The 19,540-nt window shown below is 40.1% G+C and overlaps 1 protein-coding gene across 1 annotated transcript in view; it reads right to left on the bottom strand.

Annotated features, from left to right (window-relative positions):
• LOC129731308 (organic cation transporter protein-like) overlaps positions 1-19,540 on the bottom strand; it is a 75,092-nt gene that overhangs the window by 23,136 nt on the left and 32,416 nt on the right. The window lies entirely within an intron of this gene.

Below are 19,540 nucleotides of genomic sequence, written 5' to 3'. Positions count from 1 at the left end.
GATTTTCAATATGTGCTTAAGTGAAAATAACATTAACTCATACGTACGGCTGTGTATGTATTTCATTCTGAGTGATAAAGACCACAATAAGAACTATTTAAAATGTTTGACAATGTCATAAACTCATGTAATACTTGAATTGGATTGTAAATGCTAAGAAAGGATGCTTTATTTCGAGTGAAAATAGTTTTATCAGGTTTGAAAACATAGATACAAAATGTAGTGAATTTCATTTTTTACCTAAATGAAGCTTTGCACAAATTATTCATCCTATTTATTTGATGTCAACGAATGAACTGCGTTGTATCGATTACATATTTGTTTGTTGCTTGAAAACCACAAATGACTTACAAAAGCGTAACTTCATAAAAAATTGAGATTACATTACATTGAAATATCTATAAACAGTTGCACGTAGATAGTTAGTCGCCAACACCTTTATGATTTGAGACTACTCTTAGAATCATATTGCTTCATTGGAATTCGACTATTCTGACTATTAATTAGTTCGAAACTTGTTGCTACTAGAGGCCGGATATACTCCTGCTCACTCCACAAGCATCACAGGAATGGAAATTTTGTGTTAGTATTCTAAATACATGAGGGTCGTTCCATACGAAGTGTCCATACCACTTGGACACTGCCATCACGGATTTGGCTCAAAATTAGGGAAAATATTCATCTATTCATGTCCGATCTACAAAAAAGGTCATCGCCTGGACTATAGCATTTATCGGGGCATAACTCTTCTCAATACCGTGTACAAAATTCTCTCCCGCATCTTGTTCCACAGACTGAGGCCGTTGCAGGAGACCTTTGTTGGCGAGTACCAATGCGGTTTTCGAGGGGGACGCTCCACGACGGACCAAATGTTTACCTTGCGAAAAATCCTTGATAAATTTCAAGAATACAACTTGCAGACGCACCATCTGTTCATAGACTTCAGGGCAGCGTACGATTCAGTCAAGAGAAATGAGTTATGGCAGATTATGATGGAACATGGCTTCCCAACAAAGCTGATTAGGCTGATACGTGCCACCCTTGAAGGTTCTACATCAAGCGTCAGGATAGCCGGTGAGATATCGGACTCGTTCGTGACGTTAGATGGTTTGAAGCAGGGTGACGGGCTGTCGAACTTATTGTTCAACATCGCATTGGAAGGTGCTATACGGAGGGCTGGTGTGCAGAGAAGCGGCACCATCATTACGAAGTCGCACATGCTTCTCGGTTTTGCGGACGATATCGACATCATTGGTATCAACCGTAGAGCTGTGGAAAAGGCCTTCGGACCTCTCAGGAGGGAAGCTGCGAGATTAGGGCTTGTCATAAACTCTGCCAAAACGAAATACATGGTGGCTGGCAGAGTGCGTGGTAGTCCGTCGGAGGTTGGGCCTGCGGTGGTGCTAGATGGGGAAACATTTGAAGTAGTCGACGAATTTATTTACCTGGGAACATTAGTGACATGTGACAACGAGGTTAGCCGTGAGATAAAGAGGCGAATAGCAGCCGCAAACAGGGCCTTTTGCGGACTACGTAACCAGCTAAGGTCCGGCAGTCTGCAAATCCGTTTTAAACTAGCACTCTATAAAACTCTCTACGGCCATGAATCATGGACGCTGAAAGAGGCTGATCGGCGAGCTCTTGGTGTTTTTAAGCGTAGAATTTTACGTTCAATCCTTGGCGGCAAACTAGAAAACGGTGTTTGGCGCAGACGCATGAACCATGAAGTGTACCAGGCATACAAATCGGCGGATATAGTCAAGCGGATAAAACACGGCAAGCTTCAGTGGGCTGGGCATGTAGCGAGAATGCCGGATGAGCGTCAAGCGAAGGCTATATATAGCAGGAATCCCGATAGAGGTCGTCGACTTCGGGGTAGACCCCGCACTCGTTAGATGTGTGCTGTCGACGAGGATGCACGCGAAATAGGTGCTAGGGGCGATTGGAGGATAGCAGCCCAAGACCGAGGGACATGGTAACGTATTCTGGATTCGGCACTGGATCGATAATCGGTCTGTCGCCTTAAAAGTAAAGTAAGTAATTCATCTAGGTTCACATTTAAAAAACCCTAATATTTGTGTCGATCAGAATGCCCCCTGCTCTGTGGAACCCCCGTCTTCGTTGCAAAGTCACACATTTTCTGTCCAAAATCTCTTTTTTCTTTTTCTTAAAATTTGTACACGTAAGATGTCCGAAAAATACTGAGAAATGATTTAAAAAAAAAATAAACCAGGAAATCCAGAAAAAATACAAGTTTTGATCGGAAGTGTTGCCAAATAGATTGTTTTTGTATTTGAAAACTAAATTTACAGTTTTTAGCTAATGTAACCATTTTTTTCTTAAATTTCATAATTCCATCGTGTTCTTTGGAAAATTTCACGTAAGAAACACTTATCGTTCTGAGGTAATATGAGCCAATCTCGAGTTATAAAATTTTTGTGAAAATAGTTTAACATTTCTTAATTAGTTTTTCTTACAATTTATAGACGTAAGACATCCGAAAAATACTGTTAGGTGAATGTTGAAGCAAATTAACCAAGGAACCCAGAAAAAATATTATTCTTGACCAGAAGTGTTGCCAGATAGATTATTTTTGTATTTAAAATCCTCATTAGCATTTTTCGGCAAATGCAGCTAATATAAATGTCACTTGACCCAAGTGAAATTTTGGAGGAGGAAGAAATTATGGTATGGAGAGGATTTTCATATGACGAGAAGCTTCCTACCTGTTGGATCACCACCAAAATCAATTCAAACAGCTACTGTAAGCTTCTGGAAGACGTTCTGGTTCTATACTTGGTGGCTACTATGTATGAACCGGTTGTATTTCAGCAAGACAACGCTTCTAGTCATGTTTCCCAACGAACCAAGGCCAGGTTTTCTAAAAATGACATCGCCGTTCTTGATTGACCAGCATGTAGTCCGGATTGCAACCCGATCAGGACCCGATCTGCAGGAGCTTACGCAAATGAACACCAGTTCAACATAGTAAACGACCTTAAATCATGCATACGTTCATGCTGGCAACAAATCTCTGTAAATACTCCCCATAACCTTGTCAATTCAATGCCCAGGAGAGTATTTGTAGTTATTATTAGTAAGGGAGGAGCTACAAAGTATTAGCCAACTGATTGACTCAGAAAATTTGAGCTTTTACTACGTTGACTTGAGGTGCATCTAAACGAATGCATCAGCTTATTTTGAATTTTTCACATGTTTTTTATTCTATCAAGTGCACTTTTTTGAAGAAACGATGCTGTTTGTTTTAGTTTATGATAACAAACAAAAATAAGTGATGACATTCAAAATTCAATTAGTTTTGAAAGAAATACCTATGGAAAACATGGTGCGTCTTAACGAACGCATGTCACTGTACAAACGTAATTTATCTGGCAACACTTCCGGTCTAGAAGAATGATTCTTATGGATTGGATTATTTTCACCTGCCACCTACTTTTCGTACTTTTCGGACGTCATGCGTCTATAAATTGTGAGAAAAATTAATTCAGTAACATAGAACGATTTTCGTAAGGGAACATACTTAAATGACGTAGCGTTTTTTTCGTGATTTTCAAACCCCCCCTCCCCCCTCGTAGCATTTGGTTACGAAACTAAACAAAAATAACCTTGTCACAATTTGTCACAAAACGATGATATCCCCCATCCCCCCATGAATCCTACGTCATTTAAGTATGGTCCCTAAAATGTTATAACTCGAGATTGGCTCATAATACTTCGGGATGATGCGCGTTTCATACGTAAAATATTCCGAGAAATACGTTGAAACTATTAAATTTCAAATAAATTTAGCTGGATTTGCTTCAAAAGTCACCTACCAGTATTTTTCGGACGTCTTACGTCTATAATTTGTAAATAAAAAATAATTGAGAAATGTTAAATTATTTTCATAAAAAGGTTATAACTCGATATTGACTCATATTACCTCAGGACGATAAGTGTTTCATACGTGAAATTTTCCAAGGAACACGATGGAATTAACGAATTTAAAATAAAATTGGCAACATTTGCTGAAAAATGTGAATTTAGTTTTCAAATACAAAAATAATCTATCAACACTTCCGATAAAAACTTAGATTTTTCTGAATTCCCTGGTTGAGAATACACTCAATTGGGGTTAATTGATTTAATAGCCTCTTTGCTCCAGATGACGTTTACCTCTGTAGCCGGCACCGCGGTTTCACTTGCTGCCGTATCCAAAACAAGAATGAAATTGAATTGTTTTGTGGCTGTCTTTTGTATCAAGTTGCACTAAGATCTTAATTTAGGCAGTGGCTACGATGAGGCTATAGACAAGGCCAAATAGTGCATTTTCCATCTATGATATAATAGTTCAAATAACAATTTTCTGCATTTTACGATAGCTTAGATAATTTTACAACTGATTGCTGCAGGGCTAGTGGCGAACTTGGAGCAAAATAATAGTGACTTTAGTGACTTTTTTCAATTAAATAGTAACCAAATAGAGACCAAATAGTGACCAAAAATATACAAGAGGGTTTTGAAATTTATTGTTGAACCATAAATAAATTAAATGTTATCTGAAATTTATGTTTTTAGAACATAGGATGTGCAATGATTTGTTCTCATAGAAAAAAGTCTAACTAAAATCTGTATCATAATTTCACATTGAAATGGTTGTAATAATGTTCAATATATTCGAATACAAGTTTTCGATTTATAAGTGTTAATGAAAGTACGTGAACGAATGTATGCACTCTCGAATACGCATTGGTGTGTTGGTGGTCTGTCAGTTGTATTGAGTTCTTGATGTGCGATGTAACAAATCCGGAAAGTCGTAGTGAAACGATTTTTGGTCAGTGACTACCCTTGCACAATATTCAAACATCTCAAATCATGTGAAGCTAGGCGAGATTTCGTTTATTAAACCATCGAAAAATACAAGGAAACATTCTCTTTGGAGATCGTTGAAAATTCTGTCGGCCACGATCAGCAAGGATGCCGCAAGTCGTAAAATTGTGACTGTTATGAAGAAGCGTGTCCGGCGAAATCATAACGTTCAGTTTGTTATTCCCACCCATCTTAGTATATCTATTGAATCGGTCCACAATATTTTGGCCGATTCTTTTAGAAAAAGAGGCTCGATAGAGTGAAAACGATACTTTCACAACTCGCTGTTCGCGAGTTCATTGTTTCTGATGAGAAACTATTTGGCCTGGAGTGTGACTGGTTACGCAAAACAATCGAATGTGGGCAGCAGCAAGAGACAACATTTCAGAGTTCTCAAGGAGTGTTCCTCGATTGCAGAGTACAGCTTTAGTGATGGTCTCGGGAGCAATTTGCAAGCGAGTGAACTTCCTCTGATTTTCATTTACAAAGACGCCGAATTTAATGCTGTTTATTATAAAACGGTAGATTTGGAAAAAAAAAGTTAACCCGTGTCTTCGAAAACTCTTCAGAGCTAATTACTATATGTTCTAGCAAGACGGTGCATCAGCGCATACTGCGAACTTGACTCAAGGTTGGTACAGGGACAATTCGAGGGACTTTTTGAATAGAAATAAATTGCCGTTAAGTTCACCTGATCTCAACTCAATAAACTTTTTTTTACAAAATCTCCAACTTGTAAAGCGGTTAAAGCGGTTATCCAGAAAATCTGGGAATCCGTGCCGCCTGTGACAGCTTCGAAAAGCGTTTGAAGTTGGTTAAGCTAACTAAGGGAGGGGGTTTTCAAAATATATTAAAAATAGCATTGTTCGTTCTGAAAATCTGCAAAAACAATACTAAGCCTGTTTGTTCCATCAATGATTTTCGACGCATATTTAACCCACTTGACATTTTCTAATCAAATTCGTCCCACTAAACACTCGTTTGTTTGATCTGGAGCATGGGACAAATATGCGTAGAACGGGTTATCATTATGGAATTTCGAAATGGTATCTGGTAAACACCGGTAGGTTCGGATGATTGAAAGCAAAATCCTACGAATTGAGACCTCAACACGACTATGCACAATATAAGCTCGAAATTTTTGAATCCACTTCAACCAGGAGGAACAGTTGATTTGGGACAAGCAAATCAAACTACAAACGTAATTTCACGCACAACACTGGTTTAAGACGCGAGTAGCTTGTAGAATAAACCTTTACATTCCTTTGCAGCTTTTAGACGATTCGTTCGTAACTATTCTGCACTGTTCACTTCGATGTGAAATTTGAAAACATTGCCTGGCATGAAACTTCTATGATGGAAAAGTTAACAAAAAAGCCTTACAAACCGAACTGTCCAAATATTCTGTAAAAGAGAAGCAAGCTTTCTAAAGTATGTTGCAATACAACAATAGGTCATTAATACATTTAAAGCTAAAAAAGTGACTTTAGTGACCATTTTGTCGTAAAATAGTGACTTTAGTGACTTTTTAGCGTAAATGAGACTTTTTAGTGACTAGGCTCAAAATAGTGACAAAGTCACTAAAAAGTGACTCGCTACTAGCCCTGATTTCTACAATTAGTAAGACTTGCGCGAAAAATTATGTGATTCTGGCTCACTAGCTCAGAAATTCTTCAGATAAACTTTGAGGTTAATTGTGTTTGTCAATGCCATTTATTGACAAGTGAATATTTTTTCAACATGGTAAATTTTTTACTTAGTTTTGGATGATTTACAGTGATAATTAAATTCTACATGAGGTGATTTATTAGCAATTATGTATACACTAAAGTCGCATTTTACGCGGGGGATACATGCCGCGTGAAAAAACGCGTAAAAAACCCGCGTAAATTCCGGAATCCGCGTAAAAAAGCCGCGTAAAAAGAAAACCGCGTAAAAAAAATCGCGTAAAAAGCGACCTTAGTGTATATGAAAATTTCAATCGCTATACTGCTAGCCACACACGCTATATAGCAAGCCACTCATACTATAAACTATATAGCATATATAGCAAGCCACGCACGCTATAGACATGCACATACACGCTATAAACATAAACACACGCTATACAGCTAGCCACGCACGCTAAATAGCAAGCCGCGCACGCTAAATAGCAAGCCACACAAGCTATAGGCATGCACAGACACGCTAGACATGCACACGCTATATAGCAAACCACGCACGCTATATAGCAAGCCACACGCGGTGGCGGCGGCGGTGGTGGTGGTGTTGGTGGTGGTGGTGGTGGTGGTGGTGGTGTTGGTGGTGGTGGTGGTGTCGGTGTCGGTGGCGGTGGCGGTGGTGGTGGCGGTGGTGGTGCCACACGCGCTATAAACATGCACACACGCGCTACAGACATGCATACACGATATAAACATACACACACGCTATATAGCAAGCCACACACCTTATATATTAGGGACACACGCTACGAATATTCACACACACCCTATATATATACATACGCTGGATTAGGGATGGGCGATACTTGTATCGATACCATTGGAGCCGAAGGATCGAGTATTTTGGCATCGATACTCGTTGCCAGCGATGAGCAGCGGTATCGATACTTTGCCAACGATACCTTGAAACGATACCGATATCACCGATGCCTTCTATTGGAGATAGGCAATACCAGTATCGATACCAACGGTATCGATACTTCGGCCAAAGGCATCGAGTATTTTGGCGTCGATACTTTCTATACCGATACCACGATACTTGGTATTGTTTTGTGCAAAAGTATTCGAGTACTCAGGTATCGATACTTCAGACAGTATCGCCCATCCCTACGCTGGATGATGGTGGCTTCTCAAACCACCTGGCGGTGCGAGTCTCTTTCAGTTTCGGGTTGTATCCACCCAACGATATCTGAATCGGATTACCACTGGTGGGGTCCAACTCAGATCGAAGGGAAGCCGAACTGAAATAGGTAAGAACTGCAGCTAACCACTACCACCGCCGCTGTTGCCCGATGCTGATCCACTTCGCCTACTGCCATCGGTGTTGATGTCCGCTGCTGCTGCCTGCTGCTAGTAAACTGATTTGCTTGAGGAGAAACAGTCTCTCATACAGCTTGAAGAGTACATTCCCGGCTAACTAGGTACTCCATTCTGTCGTCCTTTTTAGGGAGCGTCCAATCAAAAGTCGACATTTGCGTTTCGACAATGTTCAACAATTTTCAATATTACAATAGTTTGAACAATCAGATTACAATTTTCTGCATTTGGACGGGTGCTTAAATGATTTTCCAATCGATTGCTGCAAAAATGACAGACATCGGTTGAAAACTGACTTGGTTTAAAACGTTTGAAATTGGACAATTTTTGTGACGCTTTCGATGTTTTCGGTTTTGAAATTGGATCCCTGTATTGAAATTGGGTCCCTGTAATTGTTGCCGTAAGACGTATTCTACGTCAAAAAATTTCTCCATCTGTGAAAATATTGATCTGTGAATGCAAATAAAAAATGGTAGGTATTCGATCATAGGTCATTAGGTGTGATTTTGCTCAATACAAAAGTATTACAATGCATCAGTGCTGATAAAAATCATTTTGACTGTCAAAATTCTTCGAAAATTGCGATCAATTGCACACTTTCAGCTAATTAATTAGATTTTCATCTGTCGAAAGAGCTTTCATACTCTGAAGTATTTTTTTCTGAAAATCCAGCTAATTTTCTATACCGTTTTTTAGTAAAGTGAAAATCAAAATCAAACAACAACAACGCGAAAATTGATCCAAAAGCGGACTTTCCGAAGCCGGTTACGTTCGAGGTAGTATTTTTTTCCATCCAGCACCAGCCTTGTAATACCAATGTACAGTACACAAACCGAATCCACAATATTACGCAACGAAACACAGAGTAATTTTCGAAAATTTGGAACGGTGAAAATTAAGTGAAAACGTTTTCACTGCGACTGACCTTCTCTTTTTTACGAACAATAAAAAACGAAGGAAGAGAGACGGAACATTACATGAGAGGGAAATATTCTCTTGTAATGGTAAATATAATTACCAGCGTTTCACTTTCATGCAAAAGCGCAAAAAATGCCAGCTCTACAATATCCTACACTAAATAATATACAGCCTCCATTTTTTTTTTCAATGTATATAATTGGGTGGCAGTGAAAATGGTCATGTCAAATTTCTGATACCGATCATGTCCATTGTACATATTGTTTATTGACCCACAAAAATGATCTATGCAACATTTCAGCTCAATCGGACATGATTTAGAGGTGCCTCCAAATATGCAAAGTTTGAATGTTTCGGCCCTCGAAAATGGACATCCCTAATAAATCTAGTTCAAGATGCCTAATAAACATTAAAATGAGCCACTAAAGAGCGTCAAAGTGACCGATTTGTGTTTTTTGCTATTAAACGATAGAACACCTATAGAACACCGATAGAACGACCTATAGGCACCGAAATTTGATCAAAAATGTGAAAATAGCGTCATTAATTCACGAAAACGAAATGACGTAACCGCCATTTCTACTCTACGTGACTTAAATCCAACCCAACTATGTTTGCGATACGTTTATTACTCAGGAGTTAAGAATTGACCCCAGAGACTATTTTGAATTCTGAGATGGCATCTAGTGGTTTCTGTATAACAGACCAAAATGGTCAAATACCACCCAATATGGGAATTTCCGGAACCAGAATGATACCCAGAGATCAGATATTAAGCCTTTTTGAAATCCAAGATGAGGACTTCTGCTCTCTGGAAAACATCCGAAAATTATCGAATATCACTCAATATGTATATTTCCGTAATCAGAGTGATGCACGAAAGCGTTCAATCGACCCCAGAGAAGACCGTGGTAATCTCCGTCCACGGATTCAACTAGCGGGGTTGAAATCGAGGTAGTTGACAAGTGCGTGCACCTAGGCTAACTGGCGATACCGAGAACGACATTAGCAGAGAAATTCGTCGAGGTCCTATGGCGGGACATCACACCATTTTTGGGCTCCAGAGGACGCACTACTCGAATAAAATTCGCTGCGGCACGAAGTTGGCTATCTACAAAGCTTTGTTCATACTGTAGCTCTCTAAGACCACGAAGCTTGGTCCATGCTCGTGGACAACTAAAGCGCACTTGCTTTTTGTACGGAAGAAGTGCAAACGGAAGATGGCAGAGGCCACGAATGCCATTATATTCTAAACCAAATTCATTTCCGAAAAAGTGTTCTCGAATCGCGACTATTTAAACTGGTTATGAAAGAAATATTGTTGAGCGACTTGTTGCTTACTACAATGGATGTACGTCAATCGGTTGCAGAAACAGTGAAAAAAATCGCTATTTCTACAGCAAAGTGACGTTGGTAACATAACTTCAGTTAATAAATCTTTTTCCACAAATCATACGTTCGGCAATGTTTTGTGATTATATTAATGCTTGATGTACAGATCAGATTGTTGAAATTCGTCCTGACACTTATTATACAAATGTTTTTGGGAAAAGCTTCGTACTGAAATTTTTACTCGCTGACGCATACGTCAGTACGGCAGAGAAGGTCGAGTTTCGAGTCTATACATTGGCGGTGAGCCGCCAAAACTATCGTCAGCAGGGAATCGGGAAGAGGTCGTTGACTCCGTGGTAGACCTCGTACTCGGTGGATGTGTGCAGTGATAAAAGATGCGCGATCTGCTAGTGTACTAGGTAACTGGAAAACGGCTGCCCAAGACAGAAAAAGCTGGACATCTCTAATTCGGATTTCTGAATATGAATGAACACCTTTTTTATTCGCCAAGTAAGCACTTAGGCAAAACCCGACTTCTATTTTCTTATATGATCTGGTTTTTAAGATGATAGGTGAAAAGGAAAAAAAATATCTGTTATTTTGCCAAATTTGCACAACTAACTTTTCCTCTATATTTTAACTAAATTGCGAAAAATTGTTAACCACACAACGAACATACTCAGCTTCGCTTCTAATCTTAGTCTTAGTCCTTTGGAAATATTTACAAGTTTACTGTATAATATTGAAACCTAAGTGATCCTTTTGCATCATCTGGCAATAGAAAAAAAACTAGATTTTCTATGATACAACATTCATGACTTATCGTCCATATCCATACATATCTACATTAATTTCAATTTTATTTCCACTTTCGAATTGCAGCTTTATGAAGTAGAGAGATCTTTTCTCTGCTTCGGCGATCGATGGCCATATAATGTAAATATAAATATTCATTACAGTGTTTTTATTCTGTGGTGGACACCACTCCCGGCATCCTGATTAGTAGATCTCAAGCTATCTCGTTCAATTATCTATAAAACAAGTGTCTTTATACTCATCAACAGTGAGCTAACCAATATTGCACCTTGCAAGCAGAAATGCCGTTAACAATTAAGCGCATTAAACATATTCACAAATATGTGGTGCTATCGCTCTTTAACTGCATCAGTTGGATTGGTAGAAAAATTCAAATTAGAAGAACATTGTTTATTCATAGTTCACAGTGGGTTGGTAACTCTGAGTGTACCCTAATGTCAGGATAGTTTCAGAGTATGCGGGTAATATTGGTCCCCATAAAACAATTATAATTCACCGCCAATTTGACGGAGTAGAATCAAACAAATAGTATTAATTGATGCATTCTAACAGTTACAACGTAATTAGTGTTCATATCTGATCAAAGGCTTTGAGTGAAATTAATTAGGAAGAAGATTATCATTTTATAGTATACAATTAACATAATGGAATGTGCATTTCAAGTTGAATAGTAGTGATGTAAACATTACAGCTTAATTACCAACACTTGCGATCAATTCCAGAGTTATCCGCGTTCTATCTACGCAATAATGTATTATTGAAATTGCCCTAGGTAGTATGACCAGATTTTGTAGTGACATCGTAAATTACCACAGGAAGTTGCATCAGGAAAATTTCTCACCACTTGTCAAGTGTCAACCACGTCTAGACGTGGTTTTCTCAGTTGTACGCTATTCATATTCAAATTATTCTATCCAGTTTTAATGCGTACTAAAATGGTAGTTTAATGGTTTTACTATTTTGCGTATCCTCAGCTACCGGACTGGATAGTAAGAGAATGATAATAATATGTTGTATGAACCGGTTCGCTTTAATCTATATGAAAAAAAAAAGATCTGAACCGAAAATCAGTGCAAAACTATTAACCGAGTGGGAGAATACTTCCTCCGCTATAAGTTCAATGTCGTTTACTTTTTTTGTTTCAACAATTTAATTTCCGATCTGATTGCGATCAAGTGCCTGTGGGCCTGGCAAACACCCCGACCATTTACGCGACGATTGATCTGAATATTAAATTATTGCACGACAGAGCGGCTAGCTCTTTGTAAACCGCACCAGGGCTTAAACGATGATTTATCTTCAGGATTTTTTTTAGCGAAAGATATATAATAACAGGTAACTACAAATCTAGGCCATCAGGTTCGGTGCATTGACTTCATTTTGTATTCTGCTATAACAAACCAATCGAAGCGGATGATTTTGCCAGTTGTGTCATAGTCATAGCTGAGTAAATATAGGAAAGTTATGGTTCACGAATTAAGCTTTTTAACGGAAGGTGACGCGAACCAGAGGGCCCAAGGAATGTGCCTATTTTTTTTTAATTTCACATTTTTATATATAATACAGTCATGTTTTTTTTTCTCGGGGGATACATACCTCGTAAAAAGTTCGCGCAAAAAACCGCGTAATTAAAAAATCCGCGTGAGAAAAACCACCAAAAGAGCCTTTAAAAAAAAAAAAACCGAGACGATTTATGACCAGTACTCAAAATTGTCCTCTTGCATAGTCATTCCAGATCTTTCGGAGGGCGGAGGGTTTTTTTTAACTAAGTCTTTTACTCAATAAACACTTAGACGTTTTCGGTTTCCAACCCGCGTTAATTCGGAAATTCGGATAAAAATATTAGAACCAGTGCGAAAAAAACGGCAATAATTCAAAAATCCGCGTAAAAACGCGTTAATCCAAAAATTCTCCCAAAAATCTGCGAAAAAACCGCTTAAAAAACCTGACTGTATAAGGATGTATTTTGTCTAATTTTCATTTATGTCTTGTCAAGACTAACAATTATCGATATATTAATCAGTATTTCTTTATTTTTTTATTTTTTCAAAACTGAGGCAATGCTAAAATCTGAAACAGAAATTGAAAAAAAAATATAACCTAACTAGCTTGAGTTTTTACTTTAGCGCTCCTTCAGGTGATGAAATTTTTTGACAGCAGTTTGTTGTGGAATATTTTCTCTTTCAGTGCTAAAAAGTTAATCATGACATATTTTGTTTGAAATTTGTGAACTGAAAACTAATTTGGGACCCCAACTTCAAACATCCAAGTGGTCAGGTGCAACCATCACGAAGTCGTTGAAGTTGATCGTACGCTGCAGCGCACAGTGGAACACTTAGAACATCAAACCTGATCATAATTATTTTAAAAAAATTTTTGCACTGAAAACGTATTATATTGTGATAATGAAAACAAATGATTGGATTTGGATAATTTTTTGCATGGAGTAACCCACCTTAAAGTGATGGATGATATTTCTTATAATGAAATTTAAATTCAGTCATAGTCGGGTCAAAATTCATCCAAATACTTGAATTTATCATTAAATGACTTTTCAGTACATATTTCAGTCGTTTGACAAAGTTTCATTTGGGTAACCAAGGCTACAACTATCCAAAAAGTGAAAAAATAAAAATTTCTTGATTATTTTCACATAGCGATAAAACACGAGACCGGCAGCATCCGGAAGGTTTTTCTTCACCATTGTAACCACAAATATTGGCACTTTTACGTAATATAAACCGTTCAACCGGATTTTGTCGGAAACATAACTTATCCCATTTTGAGTTAACTTATTAAAACAAAGATTTTGGGTTTTATTATATTGATTTTGACAAACACCTGGGTATTTGGAGAGACTAGCATACATTCTAAGTACACATTTCTGTTCGATTAACATTCTTTAACAATCTCCATCGTTGTTTAATTTAAAAATCACTTGTTTATCTTCGGAACGTTATATTTTAGCTCACGGTATCAAAGCGTCATTATCATGCACAAAAAACTGTTGAATTGCGGTCGGTTCAAACCTCTCGTTAAGACCGTAAACATAACTTTTGGATGTTGATGAGCTGTCAAGTGATCAAGCATACATCACACTTCAAAATGAAACACTTCAATACAAAGTTGATTTACTTTGAATTTTTCACTTATGATCAGGTTTCAAACGTATTTAGTTCTATGTGCAGCGTTCTGAAATAATTTCGTGGGCGACATACTACCGATCAGCAGGATTACACCTGGTACCGACTGGTATACGAGCAACCAAGGGAAGATCGGATAACCAGTGGGAGCTTGGTCGTATGCTGACAGGGAAAGAGGAGCTGTTCTCCTAGGAGTGCAGCTTGCCTGAGCGTCTGTTCTCCATGTTAGGGGCGGCTCAAACAGCGTCTGATCCGGAGCGGACGGGTGAATTATGAAATGCGGTGTCTCGTCAGCTACACCCAAGACGGCAGCCTCATTGAGAGACTAGGTATCCATGCATGCCGGAAAATTAAAATACTACGAAGTTTAGGAATGGAATACGAACCGGCGACGATATAAGGACGACGATTGGAAGCTCGCTCCATGGAACTGTAGATCGCTGAACGCCACGGGTGGCGACCGGTTTCTGCTGGATCAGTTAGAACCCCGCCACTTCGACATTGTTGCACTCCAAGAGCTTTGCCGGAAAGAAGAGAAGGTACGGAGGATTTGTGGCCACAAGGCACAGCACTACCAGAGCGGCGGCACAACCAATGAGCTGGGTACCGGCTTTGTAGTGCTGCGCAAGCGGCAGAGTCGTGTGATCAAGTGGCAGGCGATTACAAAGGAAGAGAAAGAAGCGTTTTACGCACAGCTTGAAAAATTCTACGATAGCTGCTCGCGTGGAGACATCAAGATCGACATCGGGGTCATGAACGCTCAGATCGGCAAGGGAGACATATAAAACCTGCAAACCGCGACGAACGACTACGGCCAGCGATCCGCCAACCTCGCGGCTTCCCGACAACTGGCAGTTCGAAGTACCTTCTTTCCTCGAAAGGACACCCACAAAACTGCCTGGAGATCACCTGACCAACGTACAGCAAACCAAATTGACCATGTTCTCATCGACGGTTGGTTCTTCTCAGACATTACAAACGTACGCACCAATCGCGGTGTGGATATTAGCTCGGACCACTACCTAGTGGTGGTATTTTTGCGCTCAAAACTGCCGACCGTATACACGGCGCGACATCGCCAATTCCCGCGGCTCAACATGAAGCAGCTCAGAAACCCCTAGACTGCGGAGAAATAAGCGCAACAGCTCGAAGTGGTACTATCCAAGGTAGAGGGGCGTGGCGCATCGCCTCTCGAGGACGGTTGGTGCCGCATTCGCACAGCTATCAGGGAGATCGCAACTGTGATACTAGGGTTGAAAGCACCGAGTGGCAGAAACGACAGATATGACGGGGAGTGCGAGTTTTAACCTGGACGATATACAAGGGCAGGTCAACGAGAGAGTAGATGGCCAATTACAAACGCGCACGGTACAACATGACCACGAAGCGCCGGCCAGAAGATCGTGAATATGAGGAGTTGGTGCAGCTGTACCGTACCAGTAATACGCGGAAGTTATATGAGAAGGTAAACCAGTCTCGCAGAGGCTATGTGCCGCGAGCCGACATGTGCAACGACGCAAATGGGAACCTTTTCACGGATGCCACCGAGGTAGTCGATAGGTGGGAGGAGCACTTCGATGGACTCCTGAATGGCGATACAGTAAACAGAAGCGGAGCACCAGCAGCAGATGACCGAGTACCAGCTTCAGATGTTCATGAAGTTCTCTGTGAGATCGGGAAGCTAAAGAACAACAAAGCCGCAGGTAAAGACGCACTGCCAAGCGAGCTTTTTAAACATAAGAGAGGGGCGCTGGCTAGAGCACTGCAATGGGTTATTTCCAAGATTTGGAAGAAGAAAAAACGACCATACGAGTGGATGGAGGGAGTCGTCTGCCCCATCTACAAGAAGGGAGACAAACTGGAGTACCGCAACTACCGCGGTATCTCGTTTATCAATGTCGTCACAAAATACTTTCACAGATCCTGCTCCGTCGTCTATCACGTTCAACCAAGAAGTTCGTGGGCCAATATCAAGTGGGCTGCATGGGAGTCCGTGCCACCACGGACCAGATCTTTTCAATCCGACAGATCTTACAAAAATTTTGCGAGTACAACGTGCCCGCACATCACATCTTCATCGACTTCACGGCGGCCCATGATAAAGTCCTTCGAGAACTTCTTCGGCAGATCTTTCACGAGAACAGATTTCCGGATAACTGACTCGACTGATCAAAGTCACGTGTTTCGGGGATATTATTCAACTTCTTTGAATTGCGCTGAGGGTTCAGCTTCTGGACCTCGCGGATGACTTTGACATTATAACACGTAACTTCGCGAAGGCGGAGCATACTTACGCTCGACTAAAAGCCGAAGCCGGACAAGTCTGACAGTGAATAAATGCGTCGAAAACGAAATACATGCGAGCAAAAGGCTACAAGGAGTACAACATCAGCCTCCCAACTCAAGTCTCTGTAGACGGTGATGAGCTTGAGGTGGTCGACGAGTTCGTCTATTTTGGGTCACTGGTGACCGCCGACAATAACACCAGCAAAGAGATCCAGAGACGCATCCAGGCTGGAAATCGAGCCTACTTTTCACTTCGGAAGACACTTCGATCGAGTCGAGTGCGACGACGCATGGAGTTGACGCTGTACAAAACCCTGATAAAACCAGTAGTCCTCTACTGAATAGAGACAACAACGCTTCTCGCAGAGGACCTTAACGGCCTTGGAGTTTTCGAACGGAAGGTGCTGCGGACTATCTACGACGGAGTACAGACAGACGACGGAGAATGGCAACGGCGTATGAACCATGAGCTGCACGCGGTGCTTGGAAAAAAAAAACCATTGTACACCTAACGAAAGTCAATAGGTCGCGGTGAGCTGGTTATGTCGTAAAGATGCCGGACGACAACCCTGTGAAATCACTTCTCTTCAGCAACCCTGCCGGCACCAGGAATAAAGGGGCGTAGTTGAACTAATGATCGGGTGCTGCGTATGAAGGTGTTGGACAAGATAGGGACAAATGCTGTCGGATTAGATAACGCCAAAAAAAAAATAAATGGTAGCCTGAGCCACGTCAAAAAGATTCATATGCAAGAAGGACTTGTAACTTTTCGGGCCAGTAATCAAACAAACAGGACACTGAAGCAAAGTATAGTGACCGGAAAACGTATCCTCAGGTACAATGAGGTTCTTACGAAGTACGAACGATGTATCCTCATGAACGACGGAACGTACTTGAAAATGAATTTTAACCCTCTCTTTACCATGGTTGCTCTAGAGCACCACAAGTTTGGATATATGTATCGTTACGAATTATTTAGCAATCTCGCTCAAATTTCGAAAATATATTCTTGCACACCTAACTTATGTTCCGGCAAAAAATTATCCAAAAATGTACAGTCAATAATTTATTAGAGTATCAAACATTTGAAAAAGTGCCGTTTTTTTTTTCGAAAAATAATTCAATATTTTCTATTGTTCATGAGCTATAACCATTCTATTGTTGATCCGTGCAAAAAATATTTTCTTATTAATTAGGTGTCACAACACTCCTTAAAACAAATTGTAGTCATTTTTCTCATTTTAATCAAGTTTTATGAATGCTCAAACCTTGGTGCGCCAGAGCACCACTGGGCGAATAACAACAAAAATGAAGTTGTTCCCAACACGTTTGAAAATTTAGAATTATCGTTCAAAGTGCTGTTTTCTAAAGAGTGACTGAAATAGCACATCGATGCCTTCAATACAACACCGACGTCACGATATGCGACTTGATGAAACCAGAATTACGTTGCTGGACTTTCGTATCGGAATTGCAAACTGGCTCATTCAGCGTGAAAAACAAATAGTAAAGCGTAGAGGTCAACCCCTGAAACAGATGCCTGTAAAAAAATCTCGACTTCCGCTGAAAGCTCCCGAGTTGAACTCCAGATTAGATGGCGTTGCTCACTGGCCTGTAGCATGAGACGAGCGATCACGTTGTTACCGTTGTGATTCTCGTAACCATTTCACATATTTCTGTTGCTCGAAATGTGGAAGGCCGTTATGCCTTTTAAGAGACCGTAATTGCTTTACAGCATAGCATACATAAAAAGAGCGGGGGCCTAGTGTGGTTGGTAACCTCTCCGCCAACCACGCTCGACGCCTGGGCTCGAATCCCACCGCCGACATAGGTGTCGATGGTTGTGAGGTGGCGTGATCCACTCGCAACCAACCAAACTGGTCTAGATTCAATCCTAGCCGACACCGGGAGATTTTCTGAGGCGAAAAATCTCTGGGATCACGCCTTCCATCGCATGAGGAAGTAAAGCCGTTGGCGCCGGTCCGTTGATAAACGGGTCGTGAGTAGGGTCCTGGGTGGAGTCGCCTCCCTGGGCGTCGGTGATTGGCACAACAACAGTGGCGGAGCTAGACCGACGGAAAATAAGCGAGAATAAAAAAAAAATAGCATACATAATATAAAATATTATTCCGTTCTTTTTTTTTTTACTTTTTATAAGATATCTAGACAAAATAAAGTTAGTTGTTGATTTTGTATTGTTTGTAAAATGTGACTCGTAAGACCCAGTGGTGCTCTACAGCACCATTTAGGATTTTATTTTTTTTTTCGTTCAAACTATAATTTGGGATAAAATAAGAAGGGTTTGTTCAAGCGCTTTCGCTAAAAACCTGTTTTTCGATTTTTGTTTGAGTAAAAACCTTGTGGTAAAGAAAGGGTTAAACACATCCCCGGACCCGAAGTTCTATACAGCCAGAATATCTCTGACAAGTTAAAGGTGGTCTTAATATTGTCTAGAATTCCTATCTTTACAAGAACAGTACAAATCTGCCTGCATACCATAAAATGGGGTTCGCGTTAACCTACAAGCCAAAGAGCATTCAGTAAAAAAAACTCGAAATTATCGGGATTAAAGTTATAATACGGTTAAGATTTTCTTAAGTGGTAGTGCATTTGATATTTCTGTAACTTTAGGTCTTCGTTTCAATTAATAAACTTTTTCAAGAGAAAATTCTTGATAAGCAGTGAAGTAGAAACGTAAAATAGCATACACTAAAGTCGCTTTTTATGCGGAGGATACGTGCCGCGTAAAAAAAAACCGCGTAAAAAACCGCGTAAATTCCGGAATCCGCGTAAAAAAACCGCGTAAATTCCGGACCGCGTAAAAAGCGACCTTAGTGTATAAAAATTTTTTTAAACAGTTCATCTATCCAATAACATATAGATTATTGCCATTAGAAATCTAATATCTATAGCCGGTTTCATTTTTACTTTTGCATACTCCAGTATAGAAAATAAAAACGTAGTCCTGCGTCAAAAAAAAATGCGAATTGTTTACAGCATTAAGTGGAATCATGCACAAATAACTTCACCCAACGATCCTATCACTCGCTTCAAGGTCGCAGTGCGGGTGGGTGGGTGACCAACTGTAGAATCAGTCGCAAGTTGAAGGCTGCTGGCGTTACAAGAGCTTTCACGTTA

Source organism: Wyeomyia smithii, chromosome 3 (genome assembly GCF_029784165.1).
Source record: "Wyeomyia smithii strain HCP4-BCI-WySm-NY-G18 chromosome 3, ASM2978416v1, whole genome shotgun sequence".
NCBI lineage: Eukaryota > Metazoa > Arthropoda > Insecta > Diptera > Culicidae > Wyeomyia > Wyeomyia smithii.
Note: the sequence above shows the minus strand (reverse complement) of the source record. Positions and strands in the feature narration are given on the sequence as shown.